Source organism: Theobroma umbraticum, unplaced genomic scaffold, assembly GCF_002168275.2.
Source record: "Theobroma umbraticum cultivar Fairchild unplaced genomic scaffold, ASM216827v3 scaffold_30.0, whole genome shotgun sequence".
In the NCBI taxonomy this organism is placed as follows: domain Eukaryota; kingdom Viridiplantae; phylum Streptophyta; class Magnoliopsida; order Malvales; family Malvaceae; genus Theobroma; species Theobroma umbraticum.
The window spans coordinates 14,566,322-14,575,444 of NW_018397254.1; the positions used below are offsets into that span (position 1 = coordinate 14,566,322).

Consider the following 9,123-nt stretch of genomic DNA (forward strand, 5'->3'; position numbering starts at 1 on the left):
TATGCAAAAAATTGACCACTTATGAATCATTATAAAAAGATCAACAGATCCAAACTTAATTAGCATATTCTAATATTTGAAGTATAACAAATTATTGACCAAACCCATCAAAATGAACATAAAAATAAGTATGAATATGTAAATTATCATCATTGAACATCATAGCAAAAACCTAAAAAGCCCTAAGAAAGCAACCATGAACATAAGTCATATCACAACCCACAATAAGCAAACCTTGAAACAAAGGCAATCAGCAGCAAGGAGGAAGATAGATGACTATAGAGAGCACCAAGCAAAGGAATAAAGAAAGAAAAAAGAAGAGAGGAGTCGGGGAGGGGATGTATGTTTTAATTTTTAGGGATTTAGATTTTATACAAAGGGGACACATGAAGAATTGGGAGAAAGATAGCAAGGGAAGAAAGAAAAGGGGTGGGGATTAATGAAGCCTATTAATGGAATTTCTTCCTCTCAGTTTTTCGATTGGTCCGATTGAGGGGAGAGTGCCCCTAAAGACAAAATCGCAATGGCCATAAGACCATCTGTCACAATTGACACCAGCAACCACCATTGAATAACCGAGCCGACAATTGCTATTGTAGTCGATTTTGGTTAGTTGCTCAGTTGCAATTGGTTGGTGCTTGGTCTTGTCATTTACATCACATAATTTCAATTATGTTCAAATAAGTGATGAAGAAGAAACAGTACGACTACCTTAAAAGTGTCCTTTTTGAAGTTCTTCCAATCTGCTTAATAGTAGTGTTAGCATTAGTTTTATAAAGGGCAAGAAGATGATCATGGAATTTTTTTGCATTGTAATACAAAGAAATATAAATTATTTTAAATTTAAAATGAAAATGAAATAATTTGCCTTTGACAAATACAATTCTTGCTTGGAAGATATACAATCAAGCTTAACATGCTGCACATCACACAAAAAAGGCTTTACTATGATGGAAAAGCAAACGTAGGTAGAAAACAAATGAAATGATTAATTACATGGATAATTAGTAACTAGTTAAATAATATTCAAGGTATATTTCACATTATAGAAGCTTTTCTTTAATGCATGAACATGGTTGCATGAAATGTTAGCGGTAGTTTTCTAATTTTGGAAGGTTCATTGACCTATGAATTTGATGCAAGTATATTTCTTTCCTTTCAGTATTTGTTTTAATTTAATCAACTTGTTTAGACAAATTGCATTATAGATACTAGTAATAGATATTATCATATACCTTCAGAACATGAAGGTTCTAAAGGACAACCTATTGAACTTTGATTCTAGATTGTAATAGTAACTTAAAGATTAGATCAAGAGGTAAGAGTAGAGGGATGATGTAGTATATAACTCCATAAACTTTTCAGATTGATGTAGCAATGTCAAGACTGACATTTGCTTGAAGTCATTTCCTTAACTTAGAATGTACCAATTACATAGGTAAAACATTTATAAGTTAACCTTCACTAAGGAAAACTGTAGGCAAGAGAGAAAATGATCTATAAGCAAATTGATACTAATTAAGAATGTACAATTTTATTAGGTAAGAGAAAAGAAAAGCTAACCTTAATGTAAATTTTGTAAGATTTGTTTGAACACTACATTTTTAGTTTTATTCAATTGTTGTTTGTCTTCATTCAAAATTATGATTTTAATTTCTTGTTGTGATGTAACTATAGATAAAGCTACATACAATTTACCATGTGTGAAAACATGTTTTGGTAAATACAAACCAACAATATCAAGAGTTTGTCCCTGACTTTTATTAATTATCATACTATAAGCTAATCTAACTAGAAATTGTTTTCTCTGGAAAACAAATGGCCATTTTTGTTGCTTGGTTGTCATAATTATTCTTGGAATAGAAACTAAAATATTGACAAATGATCCAAAAATTATTTTTTCTTCAATGACATTGGGAGCTAGTTGTGTAACCAAAATTCTAGTCTCGTTGCATAGTCCATAGCTTTGGCTTATGTTTCTTAATAACATAATGACTGTACTTACCTTCATTTTTAATTTGTCATTAGGAATGCTAGGAAAATTAAGTGAGTTCAAGAATTTTATTGGATATAATAGTTCGTGTTTCTAACAATAATCTAACGTTTCTTATATTTGATCAATATTGTAGTAGGTCTTTAATGCACCTGCAATCAAATGAACGACATATAAGTTTATTATATTAATATTCTGATTGTATTGTATACAATTACTATTTATTTTAAATAATCTTAATACATAAAATAACTATATAGTACTTGGAAGCAAATCAAGTATATATGAGTTTATCAAATCAACAATGTCATTGTATGGAGTTACAATTGATCTTTATCTCAAATAATCTAAGTCTACAAATTGTCTTCAAGATTACCACAAACAACTAACACAGTCATTTCTATTGGATTTTTCGTTAATGGAAGCAATAAATCAATAGGCATTTCAATCCAATATTAGTTATTTTTCTTCTTCGTAGGTAAAAGTCTCAATTTTTTCATTTCCTATATCTATCAACTATCGAGCAAATGTTGAAATTTCATGCCTAGTCTCTTTATTTAGATGTGATTGTAAAAGCCTTACATTTTTCTTCAATCTATATACTTGACAATAATTCCATAACAAAGATTGATTAATTGATGCATCTATAATTTCAGATTTTGTTTCGCATTCCATGATAGGTAAAATTTGCTTGAAATCTCCTCCTAACAGGATTGTTTTTCAACCAAACGGCCTTTGCACAGGTTTAGATGGACTGTGACTAATTAAATCTCATAAACATTTGTCTAAAGCTTCAAAACAATTTTTATGTACTATAGAAACTTTATCCCAAACTATAAGACTGATATTTTGGATCAACGCTACAAGTTGTGCACCTCTTTTAATCTGACATGTGGAACACTCGTCAACATTCAAAGGAATTTGGAATCTAAAATGTGTTGTCCTTCCTCCTTGTAGCAGTAAGGATGTAATTCTAGACAAAGCTATAGCTAGAACAATTTTACTTGTAGATCTGATTCCTGAGATAGCTGTATTCCATAAGTATGTATGTCAAATGCAAATAGTCTCCAACATGATTCGGAAGTTGATAAATATCTGCAATCCAAGTACATTTTAACTTCATCAAAGCTGTTCCTTATCTCTTGCTCTTCCACATTACCATTGAAGCTAGCATTCTTAATAACAACTCTAGCTTTATCTTGTCCTTTATTAATATACTTGAATAAATATTTGATAGCCCTCGATTGATTACAAAGTTTGACATCACATGAGCTCAATATTTTAAAACTAAATCTACAGTGTGAGGGATGATAAACTTATTATCTAACTTAACTCCATTTTTAATAGCAACAGAATTGTCCATTACTTGTCTTTTTCTGTAAATTGTGAACTCATCCTCATTTACTACTGTTTCTGACTGATACTGTTTGGGAAAGACTTGTAACATTTACCTTTAACCATACATGGTGCATAAGAATTGGCAGCACTACGTAGACCATGTAACATAAAAGTTGTTACAACATCATATCCCATGGAATCATGAATTTTATTTGAAATCTTGGCAGATATTATCTTATTCACATCATTAGAATTTGTACATCTTGCACTTAAGTGTAACCAAAGTAGTATATGAACATGTGGTAGACCACATTTTTGGAATTCAATGGTATATGTTTTTAGTTAAAATAACAATAACAAAGACATAATTGTTGGTAATAGATATTAATAAATTCAAATTAATATTAACAATTAAATTCAAATGAACTAACTATATGTGGTTTAAAAAAGTTACTTGCCAACACTTGTCCAAAATGTTTTTTCTTAATCAAGTCTTCTATGAAACAACAGAGCTTGAGTTTAAATACTTATGATACTATATCAAGCCTATCTTCATATCGCTGACCAAGTGTTATAAATAAAGCTTGCTCAATTTCTAGCCATTTTGCATTACAAGTGAATGTGATGAACAAATCTGAACAACCATTGTACTAACAAATTACCACAATATGTCTTGATAATTTTGAAATAGATATCGAAGACTTCTCGTAAATGTTGCAGGTAAGATTTCATGTTTCCAATTGTTTGTCCTTGTATATCACCTCTTAACACAGCGTCTTTCAATCTTTTGTAAAGTTTCGACCTCATATTTGTTTTTATTTCTTATGTACTGCAATATCATCTCAACCATTGCAAAGAATGAATCAACAACAAACTGTTGAATAATCTACCACCTCTTAATAACATACTCTGTGTAGGATTACGTTGTTGAACAACAAAAGCATAATATTTTCTTATTGACATGTTTTTTTCCTTTTGGCATTTATTTTACCAAAGAGTCAATATAATTTATATCTAGCATGTATCTGTCCTCTCCATAAGGAAATAATAATGGATGTTGCATAGCCATGAAAAAAAGGTGAAGCTCACTTATTCTTTTTAGCCCTTTAGCTCTATGTTTAACAATAATGTCACAATTTTGATCAAATTCACCTAAATCCCCAATAATCAATCTAGCAACTTCTAATCTATTAGAACTAACATAAATTCTCTTGTTACTATTCCTAACTCCAAACAATCTTAATCGAATTGGGATATGGCTTGACATTTTGAACCTATCTCTTGTTATCTTAAAAACTTTAACTATTTTGTTATTTTCATCAAGCATTTTAATTAAACCTTTTATTATAGATCTATCCACGACATTACTTGTACTTTAATGTGAAAAAACTGAGATTCTATTTGAAGTTTTATTCTCAATATCATAAATATAAAGGTAGGCAAACTTAGGTTTTTGTCCTACCATAGGAAGCAAAAGGCCAAGTCGATGATGGTTTTAACTGTTTATTTTAAAGATGTATGGACTTGTTGTATTGTTTACACTATTTTCTATTTTTCCTCCAATTATTGTCTTTAAATTTTTTACTCTTATTATCTCCTTCATAATCTAATACACAATGTAAAAATTCAAGGGTAGGCCTAAACAATGGTAATCGAACCGTACCTTATTGGCAACACAATGTAAATGTATAATACCTTATATTTTGACTTGTTTTAACTCTTTCTTCATACCACATAAGAGCATTATAGAATGGATAGGGCAAGTTTGGTTCTCCAAAATTTAATATTGTGTTGCATCTTCCTATTATGTAAAAAAAATAAACAATGACATTGTCAAAAGCATTGTAACACTATCACTTTTAATAAAAAATTGTTGCAAATAGAACATTACTTACTTTGATCGCCATAGTTCCTTAATAGAATTGATGTATCAATGCTTTGTTCATGTCTTTCAAACTCAAAATTTGCAACTTCGTGAATACTTAATGTTTTTGAAATAACAGAAACAATGCATAGGTAAATGTACATTTTAACTGCAAATTAGTTGTACAATAATGGAATAAATATGTAGTAAAAGTAAAAGATTTGCAAATATTGATATGTACCTTGTACGTCATTTCTTCCTTTTGTACTACTGGTTGAAGGAACATATTGTATAAACCAACAATCCATAACGAGTACATCATAAAAGCATTGTACACTCATTCTTCCTTATGTACTACTGGTTGAAGGAATCGAATGTAAAACAAAATTCCATAAAAGGTATATCAATTAGGTTTTTTTTAATAATAAAATTACCTTCAACATTGCTCATAGTTTGAATGACATTGCTATTCGTCAGTACAGGACTTTGTTCCATAGAAAACAACAAAGATTGATTGTCAACAATAAGTACATAATAAAGTATTTGTTAAAATTGGTACTACAGTTTAAACAATGATTATTCTGTTCATACCTTTTTCTTTTTCATGGACTTTCGTTTGACATTGTATCTGTGTAAAATGTATAGATGTAATACATTAATTCCAATGAAAGTACCATGCATAACTAAAAGTTAAACAATTGATTAATGTAATTTTAAGTGGAAAATAAAATTGTTTATTGAACCAACAATAATCCGCAGTTCTATGATTAATATAGCTATTAAGGTAAGCTTTTAAAATGTAAACCATATATCTTTAATATAAATATGCATTAGCTATTCTACTTTTTTGTTTGTTATGGTTGCTATGCAGGTGTGCTTCAAATGAGGGAATCTTATTCATAAGATCTCTTTTACTTTTGATAGAGATGGCATGGATTTAGTTAAGTTGTTATGTTTATATTGCTCATTCATTGTTTCCTATCTCAATGCAGTTGCTGACTCATAGTAATGAAATGTATATGGATCCTTTTATACCTAAAGGTTACTTGCCAGAGTCATTGAAGCTTTCATTAGTTTTTATGACTAAAAAAAGTAAATACATGTTTGAACTTCAAGCTAGGGTAACTTCTCAGAGTGTAAACCTGCTACACTAATGCTATTACAAAAAAGAGAAGGTTAGAAATTCACTTAGAACTACCACATTTATTGCATTATGTTGTGCAACGAGATAACAATTATTATTTATTGTAAGATGCAGAGAAATGCTCCTATGTTCTCTGTTATTTGGGGTCAATTTTCATGCCTTGGATTCAAGGGAAATTTTTTACTATTAATTGTATCGCTTTTATCCTTTTGCTAATTGATTGGAGTTTTCCAGTAACAATGAAACATTAATGCAATGATTCATTTCACCAAAACCCAACCAAAAATATAAATATGAACTCTAAAATTCAACTTTGAAATAATTGCTTAATCAACTCATTAGATCATTCAATATCAAACTAAAAATAGTAACAATATCAAATTACATGTTGAAACAAAAAAAAAAAAGAATAACAATTGTACCTTTATATCTCAAGTATCAATAATAACAATACCAAAAATCAAAATTCTACAACAAAAGTAAAAAATCAATCAATTAGAAAAAAGTCTACCAGATTCTAAAATTAAGTAATCAATGCATTAGCAAAATACCCATTAAGTGAAACTACAAAAATTTGATTTATTCTGGTTTAATTTTTTCTATCTGGCTTCATTGCATGTCAATCCAACAACTAACATCTTTTCAAAAAATATAGGCAGGAATAGGACTACTAGCAGGCAATGAACCATAATATTATAGAAGATATTATCATAAATTACCTTTAGCATTTGACTTTGTTCATCCTTTGCTCCATAGAATTCCTATAGAATGAACATTTTTGTCATTAATTTTATGAGGAACAAATATATCAGATGCACATAATCAGGACAAAACCAAATCGTAAAGAAATAAAATAAAATTCCTTTCTTTTGTATCAAGTTCACCTAGATGCTCAATTCATCTTCTAAGATGATTTCCATTTACTTCCAATAAGTAAAATGAATAAACAAATAAGCGAAAAACAATTGAGTTCCTCACATAACACCTTAAATGTTTTTTGTAAAAATATTTTACAACTATAGGGGAAAATATATGAGAAAAATGGGTAATTGAACCTAACCTACATGTCATTAACAAAACCTTCAACAGAATGATAGGGTGCATAAACCATGAGATCGATAAAAAGTAAGGCAATAGATCAAGAAAAAATAAAAAAAAAATTCTATTGAATCAATATTGAAGTAATAAAAGATCCTTTTATTTCATTTATGATATGAATCTGATGACTAAAACACATGTAAAAAATAGTCTATTGGATTCTAAAATTAAGTAATCACTGCATTAGTAAAATACCCACTAAGTGAACTACGAAAATTTGATTTATTTTGATTTAATATTTTCTATGTAACTTCATTGCATGTAAATCCAAAAATTGACATCTTTCTACAAAATATGGGTAGGAACAAGACTACTAGTAACCAATGAACAGTAATATTACAAAAGATATTATCCAAAATTATTTTCAGCATTTGACTTTGTTCATCCTTTGCTCCACAGAATTCCTAATAAACACACTTTTGTTATTAATTTTATAGGGAACAAATTTATAATATGGACTTAATCAAGGCGAAACAAAATAGTAAAGAAATAAAATAAAACTTCGTTCCTTTGCATCAGGTTCACCCAGATGCTCAATTCATTTTGTAAGTTGATTTTTATTTACTTCTAATAAGTAAAAATGAATAAAAAAAATAGGAAAATAACTGATTTCCCCATATATCAACTTAAATGTTTTTTGTAAAAATATTTTACAACTACCGAGAAAAAAAAAGAAAAAAATGGCTAACTCAACCCTAGCTATAGGTCATTAACAAAACCTTCAACTGAATGATAAGGTGCATAAACAATGAGATCAAATAAAAAAAATAAGGCAATAGATCAAGAAAAAATCCAAAAAAAAAAAGATTCAACTGAGTCAATATTGAAGTAATAAAAGATTCTTTTATTTCATTTATGATATGAATCTAATGACCGAAACACATGTAAAAAAAGTCTATCAGATTCTAAAATTAAGTAATCAATGTATTAGCAAAATATCCACTAAGTGAAATTACAAAAATTTGATTTATTCTGGTTTAATTTTTTCTATCTAGCTTTTTTGCATATCAATCCAAAAACTGACATCTCTTTAGAAAATATGGGTAGGAATAGGACTATTAGCAGGTAATGAACCATAACATTATAGAAAATATTATCAAAAATTACCTTTAGCATTTGGCTTTGTTCATCCTTTGCTGTACAAAATTCCTACAGAATCAACACTTTTGTCATTAATTATATGGGGAATAAATATATCAGATGGACTTAATCAAGACGAAACAAAATAGTAAAGAAATAAAATAAAATTCCTTTCCTTTACATCAAGTTCACCCAGATGCTCAATTCATTTTCTAAGTTAATTTTCATTTACTTCTAATAAGTAAAAATGAATAAACAAAAAAAGGAACAACTGATTTCCCCACATAACAACTTAAATGTTTTCTGCAAATATATTTTACAACTACAGAAGAAAAGAATAAGAGAAAAATAGCTAATTGAACCCTACCTACATGGCATTAACAAAACTTTGAATGGAACAATATGGTGCATAAACAATGAGATCAAATAAAAAATAAGGCAATAGATCAAGAAAAAATTAAAAAAAAATTGATTGAGACAATATTGACGTAAGAAAAGATAGTTGTAAAGACAAAGAACTTAGTCATGCACTATTTAAATTACCCAATTATTAACTGATCATTATGACACTTTGATCCTAGTAATTTGCCCATTATTTTGCCATTC

At 28.7% G+C, this 9,123-nt stretch overlaps 1 long non-coding RNA gene across 1 annotated transcript; it reads right to left on the minus strand.

Annotated features, from left to right (window-relative positions):
- Positions 1-3,922: 3,922 nt before the first annotated feature.
- LOC110422176 (uncharacterized) lies at positions 3,923-8,809 on the minus strand. Its single transcript, XR_002445694.1, has 3 exons — positions 8,545-8,809; positions 7,059-7,100; positions 3,923-5,823 (listed from the first exon to the last, which is right to left on the minus strand). It is a non-coding gene; the product is annotated as an uncharacterized LOC110422176 (long non-coding RNA).
- Between the last annotated feature and the right edge of the window lie 314 nt (positions 8,810-9,123).